The sequence below is a fragment of the Triticum aestivum genome, chromosome 2B, assembly GCF_018294505.1.
Source record: "Triticum aestivum cultivar Chinese Spring chromosome 2B, IWGSC CS RefSeq v2.1, whole genome shotgun sequence".
Taxonomy (NCBI): domain Eukaryota; kingdom Viridiplantae; phylum Streptophyta; class Magnoliopsida; order Poales; family Poaceae; genus Triticum; species Triticum aestivum.
This window is the reverse complement of record NC_057798.1, coordinates 555,562,024-555,576,125: the sequence shown is the minus strand read 5'-3', so window position 1 is coordinate 555,576,125 and position 14,102 is coordinate 555,562,024.

Below are 14,102 nucleotides of genomic sequence, written 5' to 3'. Positions count from 1 at the left end.
TTTTGTTTAATTAAGAGCGACGGTCTTTAATTGTTAGAGTGATGTTTAGGTCATCTAGCTCTGTTTAATTGCTGAACTTGCTCGATTAAGAAGTGTGGGTGTGTTGTAGTCTCCTTTGTGTACCCAAATTATGCAATGACGTGGATGACCACTGTAACCATGGAAATTCGAACCAAAACTTTTGACGTTCAACCTCATCACACACGAGTTAAGCTATCTGAATCGTTTGCGATGTCCACATATCGTACACTATTCTGAATAAGGGACTGTGTCTGATGACACTTTGCGCGCCAGTTTTCTCGCTGAAGCGATTCCAAATTTTTGGCTTCCACGGAAATATCTAACTCCCTGCCCCCTCCCCCCTACCAAAAGCCACATTTCCCTTCTTTCCGCCTTCCTTTCCAAGTTGAAACCTTCACTCCTTGCTTGCAACACCGCCTCCTCGTCGGCGACCCTCCTTCACGCTGCTCGGCCTCCTCTATCCAGGCAGGTAATCCACACCCGACCCCCATCCTCCTACTCCTTCCACATCCCACATGCCCCGACCGCTGATGCAAGCACGACACATTCCACCCAAATCACCGACCCATCCACCAAATAAGCGCCGTCCTAAGCCATGGTGCACGCAATATAGCCAGGACCTCAAGGAGCATTTGGCAGTGGAGAAGCAAATCGCCTCCGCACGCGCGGATGTGGTCGCGATGGCTACCATTCGTGCCGACCCCCAGATCTTGAAGGAGCACCTTGCCATTTGCTAGCTATGTCGGTTAAGCATGCTCGGTTTACCCGTTGCGTGTGCTACTCCTGCCTTTCCTTCACAAATTCTAGTGAATTGTGCTATCTAATTTTACCATGCGATCTGTTGCTCTAGTGTATATGTTCTATATCTCATGCAGTGTGGTGCTTACTTATTAACTGTTTTGTTAATTAGTTGTCATCTTCAGTTAATTAGTTGGTTCAATTCTGCAAATGTGATGTTCAATTCTTCAGGCTGCAATTTTGTATTGTCTTTCGTGTGAGAAATAAATTGAATTTATCTTTACAAAATTGTGGGTGCATTCTGTTATTGTATACCATGTGAGGAATAAATAGAATTTGGTTGTAGTAAATACATGAGAAACAAATACAATTGCTACAATTGGTTGTAGTTAATTGTTTGGTTAACTATCTAATCTTCTATTAGGAGTATGTATATTGTGTAATGTGGTGCTCAGTTAATGTTTGGTTCATTTGTTGTGGTGTTTAGTTAACTACTTGGTTAAATTCTGCAATGCAATGTCCAATTGTCGTGGGTAGAATTTTGTATTGTTGTGCATGTGAGGAATAAATTGAATTTGGCTGCACTTAATACATGAGAAACATATACAAGTGCTATATTTCCTAGTTCTTAATCATGCTTGGTTTGGGTAAATGGGTCTTCCGTGTGGCTTGAATTAATCTGATGAATCTGCAATGTGCTTATTTTTCATCAACATGTTTTACTGATAGCATGCGAACCCTTACTTAACCTGATGACTAACTACCTTATATGTGTTGTAGGGAAACAATGGGAAGCACAGAGGTTTACAATCGAGGTTAGCACGTTCATGGTCCGTTCTCTAATAGCACATTATTATGCAATTGCAGGAACCATTCTAATATTTAGGTTTTAACAATTTGGTCTTGCACATGTAGATCCTGCTGTCAGAGGTTTTGACCCACTGTTCGACCCTTTTTTCATATGGGGAAATGAGTTGTCCATGAAAATCAATCAAATCAAGCAACTTAGAAAGATTGTTAGGATAAAAAAATTAGCGACAAAAAACAACAAGATCTTTGTCTGCACAATGAAGAAGACATCAGTTCACTACAGGATGGTACTAACTATTATACCTTGCCTTTTTTTATTCCTTCGCCCCATTTTCAATATAGAGAAGATATTTATGCACATCCTTGTTTTCAGGCCTTTCCAAAGTAGTTCACTGATGATTACCTCTCAAACCACCTCTATGGTCAGGAGGCGAGGAAGGTTTTCATACAACACCCACGGTTCAATATTGAAGTATTCCTGAAGAGGATGAAGGACGGACGGTTAATCATCCATAGGCACTGGCCTAAAGTTGCAAAGACGTTCAACATGAATGAAGGCTCAATATTCGCCTTCCGCTTCAGCAGTTTTCCAGATGAGATGCATCTGTCTATATACCATCTATGATGCTAATTTCAAAAGGTTCTACATGTTGCATGTGGAATTTGCTACTGGTGCAGTTGTGTAATGGGGTAGCTGAGTGCTGAAGCTATATCATGTTGTACTCTGATGTATTTCAATTATGAAATTCTGCTTCCTTAATATGGAAATTAAATATATTGTGTGCTTAATATGAAATGTCAATTAGATTAATAAATAGATTATGAATAATCAGATAATTAGCCTACTAATGGTGAATTTGCTTGCTAATTGGGTTTTGCTATTGCAAACGGTTGTTGAAATAATACCGTGGGCGATGACCTCAGGCAACGCACACAGTTTCTAGGAATAAACCGTATTGGATCAAAGAACAAGCACACACGACTTTCTCTTGAAAACTGTTTGCGTTAGGCCACCTTGCGCAAACGTTTACCACATAAAAACTGTGTGTGATGGATAGCCTTTGCCACACAGTTCCTTCTACGGACTATGTGTCATACATTCAATAACACAAACGATTTAACAGTAAAAATTGTGTTTGATGTACCTGTGAACGGAAATGTTTTCCTTGAAGCGACTGTGTGGGATGTGCATACGAACGGAAACGTTTAGCAGGGACTGACTGTGTGGGATGTACCTGCGACCAGAAACAAATTCGTCGTATAATTATATATTTTTTAGCTCTACTATATGTATTTCCGTATTTGAGCGCTCGCCGGTCTCACATGACCTCATTCCGACGGTTTTTGGGTCGTGTGGGAAGGACCCCCCTATCGCCAACACTCACTTGGAGACGGTTGCAAATGCCATCGCGGAAAGGGGTCAAAAACCGTTTGTTTAGGACCGGCACGCACCAATGATATGAGCAGCAGAAAGTAAAGCATGCAAGTTGAAAGAATGTAAAGGGATGGGATTGGAGTATGCAAACGCAATTGGAGACACGGAGATTTTTGGCGTGGTTTGGATAGGTGGTGCTATCGTACATCCACGTTGATGGAGACTTCAACCCACGAAGGGTAACGGTTGTGCGCGTCCATGGAGGGCTCCACCCACGAAGGGTCCACAAAGAAGCAACCTTGTCTATCCCATCATGGCCATCGCCCATGAAGGACTTGCCTCACTAGGGTAGATCTTCACGAAGTAGGCGATCTCGTTGCCTGTACAAACTCCTTGGTTCAACTCCACAATCTTGACGGAGGCTCCCAAGTGACACCTAACCAATCTAGGAGACACCACTCTCCAAAAGGTAATAGATCGTGTGTTAATGATGAACTCTTGCTCTTGTGCTTCAAATGCTAGTCTCCCCAACACTCAACTCTCTCTCATAGATTTGGATTTGGTGGAAAGATGATTTGAGTGGAAAGCAACTTGGGGAAGGCTAGAGATCAAGATTATTGTGATTGGGATGGAATATCCTAGTCTCAACACATGCATAGGTGGTTCTCTCTCAGAAAATGTATGATGGAAGTGTAGGCACGTTCTGATGGCTCTCTCCATGAATGAAGAGTGGGTGGAGGGGTATATATAGCCTCCACCAATTTACCAAACTCGGTGGGACCGAATCATGAAACTTGGTCAGACCGGTTTAGTTCAAAATGTGAACGTTAGGCTTTTCGGTGGGACCAAGATGATCAACTCGATGGGACCAATGTGCTAGGGTTAGGGTAAAACCTCAACTCGGTTTGACCGGTTACACAAACTCAGTCAGACCGATTTTGGTACTGAGAAAACAAAGAGTTGGTCAAGCAAACTCGGTGGGACCGATTGCATATCTCGGTGAGACCGAAATAAGTGCAATAAGAAATAGAGAGTTTGCAAGCCCATCTCGGTGAGACCGAGATCCCATCAGTGAGACCGAATTGATTAGGGTTTCTGGCAGTGGCTATGTCAAATGAACTCGATGGCGCCGGATAGATCAAATCGGTGGGGCCGAGTTTGACTTTTGGTTTGGGACATATGTGGATATGAGAAAGTGGTTGAGGGCTTTGTAGAATATCACTAAGCACTTTGAGCAAGCAATCCATTAAGCAACACCTCATCCCCTTTTAATAGTATTGGTTTTCCTATGGACTCAATGTGATCTTGGATCACTAAAATGAAAATGTAGAGTCTTGAGCTTTTGCCAATCTTCTTTCCTTAGCATCTTGAAGGGGTTCCACATCCTCTTGTCCACGCCACTCCATTGTTGAACTTATCTGAAATATACTAGATAAATGTATTAGTCCAACAAGAGATATGTTGACATTAATTACCAAAATCACCCAGGGAGCACTTGTGCTTTCACTACTTGATAGTTTAGTGCACCATGCTGTACGGCTTAGAACCGGGACTTCAAAAACATTTTGAATGCCACAGAGCATATGAGATGTTCCAAGAGTTGGAATTGGTATTTCAGACTCGTGCTGGAGTCGAGAGGTATGAGACCTCTGACAAAGTACTTAGTCTACAAGATGGAGGAGAATAGATCAACTAGTGAGCATGTGCTCAGAATGTCTGAGTACTACAATCGCTTGAATCAAGTGGGACTTAATCTTCCAGATAAGATAGTGATTGACAGAGTTCTCTAGTCACTATCACCAAGTTACTGGAACTTCATGATGAACTATAATATGCAAGGGATGACAAAAATGATTCCCGAGCTCTTCGTGATGCTGAAATCGACGAAGGTAGAAATCAAGAAAGAGCATCAATTGTTGATGGTTAACAAGACCACTAGTTTTGAGAAAAGGGCAAAGGGATAGAAAGGGAACTTCAATAAGAATGGCAGGCAAGTTGCCACTCCCGTGAAAAGCCCAAAGCTAGACCTAAACCTGAAATTGAGTGTTTCTACTGCAAAGGGAATGGTCACCGGAAGCGGAACTACCCAAAATACTTGGCAGATAAGAAGGATGGCAAAGTGAACACAGGTATATTTGATATACATGTTATTTATGCGTACTTTACTAGTGTTCATAGTAACCCCAAGGTATTTGATATCGGTTCAGTTGCTAAGATTAGTAACTCAAAACAGGAGTTGCAAAATGACCAGAGACTAGTTAAGGGCGAGATGATGATGTGTGTTGGAAATTATTCCAAGGTTGATAAGATCACCATCGCATACTCCCTCTATCTTTGGGTTTAGTGTTGAACCTAAATAAATGTTATTTGGTGTTTGCGTTGAGCATGAATATGATTGGATCATGTTTATTGCAATACGGTTATTCATTTAAGTCAAAGAATAATTGTTGTTCTGTTTACATGAATAAAACCTTCTGTGGTCACACACCCAATGTAAAGGGTTTATTGAATCTCGATTGTAGTAATACACATATTCATAATATTGATGCCAAAAGATGCAAAGTTGATAATGATAGTGCAACATATTTGTGGCACTGCCGTTTAGGTCATATTGGTGTAAAGCGCATGAAGAAACTTCATGCAGATGGACTTTTGGAATCACTTGATTATGAATCATTTGATACTTGCGCCCATGCCTCATGGGCAAGATGACTAAGACTCCGTTCTCCGGAACAATGGAGTGAGCTACTTGTTGGAAATATACCCTAGAGGTAATAATAAAATGATTATTATTATATTTCCTTGTTCATGATATTTTCTATTGTTCATGCTATAATTGTATTGACAGAAAATCATAATACATGTGTGAATACATAGACCACAACATGTCCCTAGTGAGCCTCTAGTTGAATAGCTCGTTGATCAAAAGATGGTCATGGTTTCCTGACCATGGACATTGGATGTCATTGATAACGGGATCACATCATTAGGAAAATGATGTGATGGACAAGACCCAATCATAAGCATAGCACAAGATCGTGTAGTTCGTTTGCTAAAGCTTTTCTAATGTCAAGTATCATTTCCTTAGACCATGAGATTGTGTAACTCCCGGATACCATAGGAATGCTTTGGGTGTACCAAACATCACAACGTAACTGGGTGGCTATAAAGGTGCATTACAGGTATCTCCGAAACTGTCTGTTGGGTTGGCATGAATCGAGACTGGGATTTGTCACTCCATATGACGGAGAGGTATCTCTGGGCCCACTCAATAATGCATCATCATAATGAGCTCAATATGACTAAGTAGTTAGTCACGGGATCATGCATTAAGGAACGAGTAAAGTGACTTGTCGGTAACGAGATTGAATGAGGTATTGGGATACCGATGATCGAATCTCAGGCAAGTAACATAACAATTGACAAAGGGAATTGTATACAGGATTGCTTGAATCCCCGACATCGTGGTTCATCCGATGAGATCATCATGGAACATGTGGGAACCAACATGGGTATCCAGATCCCGATGTTGGTTATTGGCTGGAGAGTTGTCTCAGTCATGTCTGCATGATTCCCGAACCCATAGGGTCTACACACTTAAGGTTCGGTGACGCTAGAGTTGTTATGGGAAATATATGTGGTTACCAAATGTTGTTTGGAGTCCCGGATGAGATCCTGGACGTCACGAGGAGTTCCAAAATGGTCCGGAGGTGAAAATTTATATATGGAAGTCATCATACGGTCACCGGAAGTATTCGGGGGTTTGCCGGTATTGTACCGAGACCACCGAAGGGGTTCCGGGGGTCCACCGAGGGGGTCCACCTGCCCCGAAGGGCCCTATGGGATGTATGTGGAAAGGAACCAGCCCCTAAGTGGGCTGGGTGCCATCCCCCTAGGGCCCTTGCGCCTAGGGTTTGGGGGGGAAACCCTAAAGGGGGCACCCCCCTTGGCTTGGGGGCAAGCCCCCTCCCCTTGGCCGCCCCCACCCCCTCTAGATATCATCTAGAGGAGCCGGCCCCCTTCCCCCTTCGCCCTATAAATAGAGGGGAGGAGGGAGGGCAGCCGAACCTCATCCAAGGCGCAGCCCTCCCCCTCTCCAACACCCCCCCTCCTCCATTGAGCTTGGCGAAGCCCTGCCGGAGAAACTGCAAGCTCCACCACCACGCCGTCGTGCTGCTGGAGTTCTTACCCAACTTCTCCTTCCCCTTGCTGGATCAAGAAGGAGGAGACGTCCCCGTGCTACACGTGTGTTGAACACAGAGGCGTCATTGTTCGGCGCTTAGATCGGAATCAACCGCGATCTAAATCACTGCGAGTACGACTCCTTCATCTGCGTTCTTGCAATGCTTCCGTATCGCGATCTTCAAGGGTATGAAGATGCACTCCCCTCTCTCTCGTTGCTAGTCCCTCCATAGATTTATCTTGGTGGTGCATAGAAATTTTTTAATTTCTGCAACGATCCCCAATAGTGGCATCATGAGCTAGGACTATGTGTAGTTTCTATGCATGAGTAGAACACAATTTGTTGTGGGCGTCGATTTTGTCAATTTACTTGCCGTTACTAGTCTTATCTTGATTCGGCGGCATCGTGGGATGAAGCGGCCCGGACCGACCTTACACGTACGCTTACGTGAGACATGTTCCACTGACTGACATGCACTAGTTGCATAAGGTGGCTAGCGGGTGTCTGTCTCTCCCACTTTAGTCCAATCGGATTCAATGAAAAGGGTCCTTATGAAGGGTAAATAGCAATTGGCATATCACGTTGTGGTTTTGGCGTAGGTAAGAAATGTTCTTGCTAGAAACCTATAGCAGCCACTTAAAAACTTGCAACAACTAGGACGTCCAACTTGTTCTTGCAGCATATGTCGTGTGATGTGATATGGCTAAAAGGATGTGATGAATGATATATGTGATGTATGACATTGATCATGTTCTTGTAATAGGAATCATGACTTGCATGTCAATGAGTATGACAACCAGCAGGAGCCATAGGAGTTGTCTTAATTTATTGTATGACCTGCGTGTCAATGAAACCGGCATGTAATTACTTTACTTTATCGCTAATCGTTAGCCATAGTAGTAGAAGTAACAGTTGGCGAGACAACTTCATGAAGACACGATGATGGAGATCATGGTGTCATGCCGGTGAAGATGATGATCATGGCGCCCCGAAGATGGAGATCAAAAGGAGCAAAATGATATTGGCCATATCATGTCACTATTTGATTGCATGTGATGTTTATCATGTTTTACATCTTATTTGCTTAGAACGACGGTAGCTTAAATAAGATTATCCCTCGCTAAAATTTCAAGAAAGTGTTCCCCCTAACTGTGCACCGTTGCGAAGGTTCATTGTTTTGAAGCACCACGTGATGATCAGGTGTGATAGATTCTAACGTTCGAATACAATGGGTGTAAGCCAGATTTACACATGAAAAACACTTAGGTTGACTTGACGAGCCTAGCATGTATAGACATGGCCTCGGAACACAAGAGATCGAAAGGTCAAACATGAGTCATAGAGTAGATACGATCAACATGAAGATGTTCACCAATGATGACTAGTCCGTCTCATGTGATGATCGGACACGGCCTAGTTGACTCGGATCATGTATCACTTAGATGAATAGAGGGATGTCTATCTGAGTGGGAGTTCATTAAATAATTTAATTAGATGAACTTAATTATCATGAACTTAGTCTAAAATCTTTAGAATATGTCTTGTAGATCAAATGGCCCACGCTAATGTTGCCCTCAACTTCAACGCGTTCCTAGAGAAAACCAAGCTGAAAGACGATGGTAGCAACTATACGGACTGGGTCCGTAACTTGAGGATCATCCTCATAGCTGCCAAGAAAGCATATGTCCTAGAAGCAATGCTAGGTGAAGCACCCATTTTCCCAGCAACTCAAGATGTTATGAATGCTTGCCAGTCGCGTAGTGATGATTACTCCCTAGTTCAGTGCGGCATGCTTTACAGCTTAGAACCGGGGCTCCAAAAGCATTTTGAGCAGCACAGAGCATATGAGATGTTCCAAGAGCTGAAAATAGTTTTCCAAGATCATGCCCGGGTCGAGAGATATGAAGTCTCTGACAAGTTCTACAGTTGTAAGATGGAGGAAAACAGTTCTGTCAGTGAGCACATACTCACTATGTCCGGGTTACACAATCGTTTGTCACAGTTGGGAGTTAATCTCCCAGATGACTCGGTCATTGACAGGATCCTCTAGTCACTCCCACCTAGCGACAAGAGCTTTGTGATGAACTACAGTATGCAAGGGATGGAGAAGTCCATTCCTGAGTTATATTCATTGTTGAAATCGGCGGAGGTGGAGATCAAAAAGGAACATCAAGTGTTGATGGTAAATAAGACCACTACTTTCAAGAAGGGCATGGGTAAGAAGAACTTCAAGAAGGACGGCAAGGGAGTTGCCGCGCCCAGTAAATCAGTTGCCGGGAAGAAGCCGAAGAATGGACCCAAGCCCAAGACTCAGTGCTTTTATTGTAAGGGAAATGGTCACTGGAAGCGGAATTGCCCCAAGTACTTAGTGGACAAGAAGGCCGGCAACACCAAAGGTATATGTGATATACATGTTATTGATGTGTACCTTACCAGTACTCGTAGTAGCTCCTGGGTATTTGATACCGGTGCGGTTGCTCATATTTGTAACTCAAAACAGGAGCTGCGTAATAAGCGGAGACTGGCAAAGGACAAGGTGACGATGCGCGTCGGGAATGGTTCCAAGGTCGATGTGATCTCTGTCGGCACGCTACCTCTACATTTACCTACAAGATAAGTTTTAAACCTCAATAATTGTTATTTAGTGCCAGCTTTGAGCATGAACATTGTATCTGGATCTCATTTAATGTGATATGGCTACTCATTTAAATCCGAGAATAATGGTTGTTCTATTTATTTGAGAGATATGTTTTATGGTCATGCCCCGCTGGTCAACTGTTTATTCTTATTGAATCTCGAACATGATGTTACACATATTCATAGTGTGAGTACCAAAAGATGTAAGGTTAATAATGATAGTCCCACATACTTGTGGCACTGCCGCCTTGGTCACATTGGTGTCAAACGCATGAAGGAGCTCCATGAAAATGGACTTTTGGAGTCTCTTGATTATGACTCATTTGACACATGTGAACCATGCCTCATGGGCAAGATGACCAAGACTCCGTTCTCCGGAACAATGGAGCGAGCAACCAACTTGTTGGAAATCATACATACTGATGTGTGCGGTCTAATGAGCGTTGAGGCTCGTGGTGGCTATCATTATGTTCTCACCCTCACTGATGACTTAAGTAGATATGGGTATGTCTACTTAATGAAACACAAGTCTGAGACCTTTGAAAACTTCAAGGAATTTTAGAGTGAGGTGGAGAATCAACGTGACAGGAAAATAAAGTTCTTACAATCAGATCGTGGGGAGAATATTTGAGTCACGAGTTTGGTACGCACTTACGGAAATGTGGAATTGTTTCACAACTCACGCCGCCTGGAACACCTCAGCGTAATGGTGTGTCCGAACGTCCTAATCGCACTCTATTGGATATGGTGCGATCTATGATGTCTCTTAACAATTTACGCGCTATCATTTTGGGGATACGCTTTAGAGACAACCACATTCACTTTAAATAGGGCATTGTCTGAATCCGTTGAGACGACACCGTATGAATTATGGTTTGGGAAGAAACCTAAGTTGTCGTTTCTAAAAGTTTGGGGATGCAATGCTTATGTCAAGAAACTTCAACCTGAAAAGCTCGAACCCAAGTCAGAAAAATGCGTCTTCATAGGATACCCTAAGGAAACCATTGGGTATACCTTCTACCTCAGGTCCGAAGGCAAGATCTTTGTTGCCAAGAACGGGTCCTTTCTGGAGAAAGAGTTTCTCTCGAAAGAAGTAAGTGGGAGGAAAGTAGAACTTGATGAAGTACTGCCTCTTGAACCGGAAAGTAGCGCAGCTCAGGAAGATGTTTCTGTGGTGCCTGCACCGACTAGAGAGCAAGTTAATGATGATTATCAAGGTACTTCGGGTCAAGTTTCTACTAAACTTCGTAGGTCCACAAGGACACGTTCCACACCAGAATGGTATGGAAACCCTGTCCTGGAAATCATGTTGTTAGACAACGGTGAACCTTCGAACTATGAAGAAGCGATGGCGGGCCCAGATTCCAACAAATGGCTTGAAGCCATGAAATCCGAGATAGGGTCCATGTATGAAAACAAAGTATGGACTTTGACAGACTTGCCCGATGATCGGCGAGCCATAGAAAATAAATGGATGTTTAAGAAGAAGACTGACGCGGATGGTAATGTGACCATCTATAAAGCTCGGCTTGTCACTAAGGGTTATTGACAAGTTTAAGGGGTTGACTACGATGAGACCTTCTCACCCGTAGCGAAGCTGAAGTCCGTCCGAATCATGTTAGCAATTGCTGCATTCTATGATTATGAAATATGGCAAATGGACGTCAAAACAACATTCCTTAACGGCTTCCTTAAGGAAGAATTGTATATGATGCAGTCGGAAGGTTTTGTTGATCCTAAGAATGCTAACAAGGTATGCAAGCTCCAGCACTCCATCTATGGGCTGGCGCAAGCATCTCGGAGTTGGAACATTCGCTTTGATGAAATGATCAAAGCGTTTGGGTTTATGCAGACTTATGGAGAAGCCTGCATTTACAAGAAAGTGCGTGGGACTCTGTAGCATTTCTCATATTATATGTGGATGACATACTATTGATGGGAAATGGTATAGAACTTTTGGAAAGCATAAAGGCCTACTTGAATAAGTGTTTTCCAATGAAGAACCTTGGATAAGCTGCTTACATTAGGCATCAAGATCTATAGAGATAGATCGAGATGCCTCATAGGTCTTTCACAAAGCACATACCTTGATAAGATATTGAAGAAGTTCAATATGGATCAGTCCAAGAAGGGGTTCTTACCTATATTGCAAGGTGTGAAATTGAGCTCGGCTCAAAGCCCGACCACGGCAGAAGATAGAGAAAAGATGAGTGTCATCCCCTATGCCTTAGCCATAGGGTCTATTATGTATGCCATGTTGTGTACCAGACCTGATGTAAACCTTGCCGTGAGTTTGGTAGGGAGGTACCAAAGTAACCCCGGCATGGAACACTAGACAGTGGTCAAGAATATCCTGAAGTACCTGAAAAGGACTAAGGATATGTTTCTCGTTTATGGAGGTGATGAAGAGCTCGTCATAAAGGGTTACGTCGATGCTAGCTTCGACACAGAACTGGATGACTCCAAGTCACAAACCGGATACATGTATATTTTGAATGGTGGGGCGGTCAGCTGGTGTAGTTGCAAGCAAAGCGTCATGGCGGGATCTACATGTGAAGCGGAGTACATGGCAGCCTCGGAGGCAGCACATGAAGCAATCTGGATGAAGGAGTTCATTACCGACCTAGGAGTTATTCCCAATGCGTCGGGCCCGATGACTCTCTTCTGTGACAACACTGGAGCTATTGCCCTTGCCAAGGAGCCCAGGTTTCACAAGAAGACCAGGCATATCAAGCATCGTTTCAACTCCATTCGTGAAAATGTTCAAGATGGAGACATAGATATTTGTAAAGTGCATATGGATCTAATGTCGCGGATCCGTTGACTAAACCTCTTCCACGAGCAAAACATGATCAACACCAGAACTCTATGGGTGTTCGATTCATCACAATGTAACTAGATTATTGACTCTAGTGCAAGTGGGAGACTATTGGAAATATGCCCTATAGGCAATAATAAAATGATTATTATTATATTTCCTTGTTCATGATAATTGTCTATTGTTCATGCTATAATTGTGTTGACTGAAAACCGTAATACATGTGTGAATACATAGACCACAACATGTCCCTAGTGAGCCTCTAGTTGACTAGCTCGTTGATCAAAAGATGGTTTCCTAACCATGGACATTGGATGTCGTTGATAACGGGATCACGTCATTAGGAGAATGATGTGATGGACAAGACCCAATCCTAAGCATAGCACGAGATCGTGTAGTTCGTTTGCTAAAGCTTTTCTAATGTCAAGTATCATTTCCTTAGACCATGAGATTGTGTAACTCCCGGATACCGTAGGAATGCTTTGGCTATACCAAACGTCACAACATAACTGTGTGGCTATAAAGGTGCATTACAGGTATCTCCGAAAGTGTTTGTTGGGTTGTCACGAATCGAGACTGGGATTTGTCACTCCGTATGATGGAGAGGTATCTCTGGATCCACTCGGTAATGCATCATAATAATGAGCTCAATGTGAGTTAATCACGGGATCATGCATTACAGAATGAGTAAAGTGACTTGCCGGTAACGAGATTGAACGAGGTATTGGGATACCGACAATCGAATCTCAGGCAAGTAACGTACCGATTGACAAAGGGAATTGTATATGGGATTGCTTGAATCCCAGACATCGTGGTTCATCCGATGAGATCATCGTGGAACATGTGGGAACCAACATGGGTATCTAGATCCCGCTGTTGGTTATTGGCCGGAGAGCTGTCTCAGTCATGTCTGCATGATTCCCGAACCCGTAGGGTCTACACACTTAAGGTTTTGTGACGCTAGAGTTGTTATGGGAAATAGTATGTGGTTACCGAATGTTGTTTGGAGTCCTGGATGAGATCTCGGACGTCACGAGGAGTTCCGGAATGGTCCGGAGGTGAAAATTTATATATGGGAAGTCATCATACGGTCACCGGAAGTATTCGGGGGTTTGTCGGTATTGTACCGGGACCACCGAAGGGGTTCCGGGGGTCCACCTGCCCTGGAGGGCCCTATGGGTTGTATGTGGAAGGGAACCAGCCCCTAAGTGTGCTGGGCGCCATCCCCCCTAGGGTTGCGCCTAGGGTTTGGGGGAAACCCTAAAGGGGGCGCCCCCCTTGGCTTGGGGGGCAAGCCCCCTCCCCTTGCCCCCCCCCCCTCTAGATCTCATCTAGAGGGGCCGGCCCCCTTCCCACTTTGCCCTATAAATAGAGGGGAGGAGGGAGGGAAGCCGCACCTCATCCAAGGCGCAGCCCTCCCCCTCTCCAACACCCCCTCCTCCTCTGTTGAGCTTGGCAAAGCCCTGCCGGAGAAACTGCAAGCTCCACCACCACGCCGTTGTGCTGCCGAAGTTCTTCCC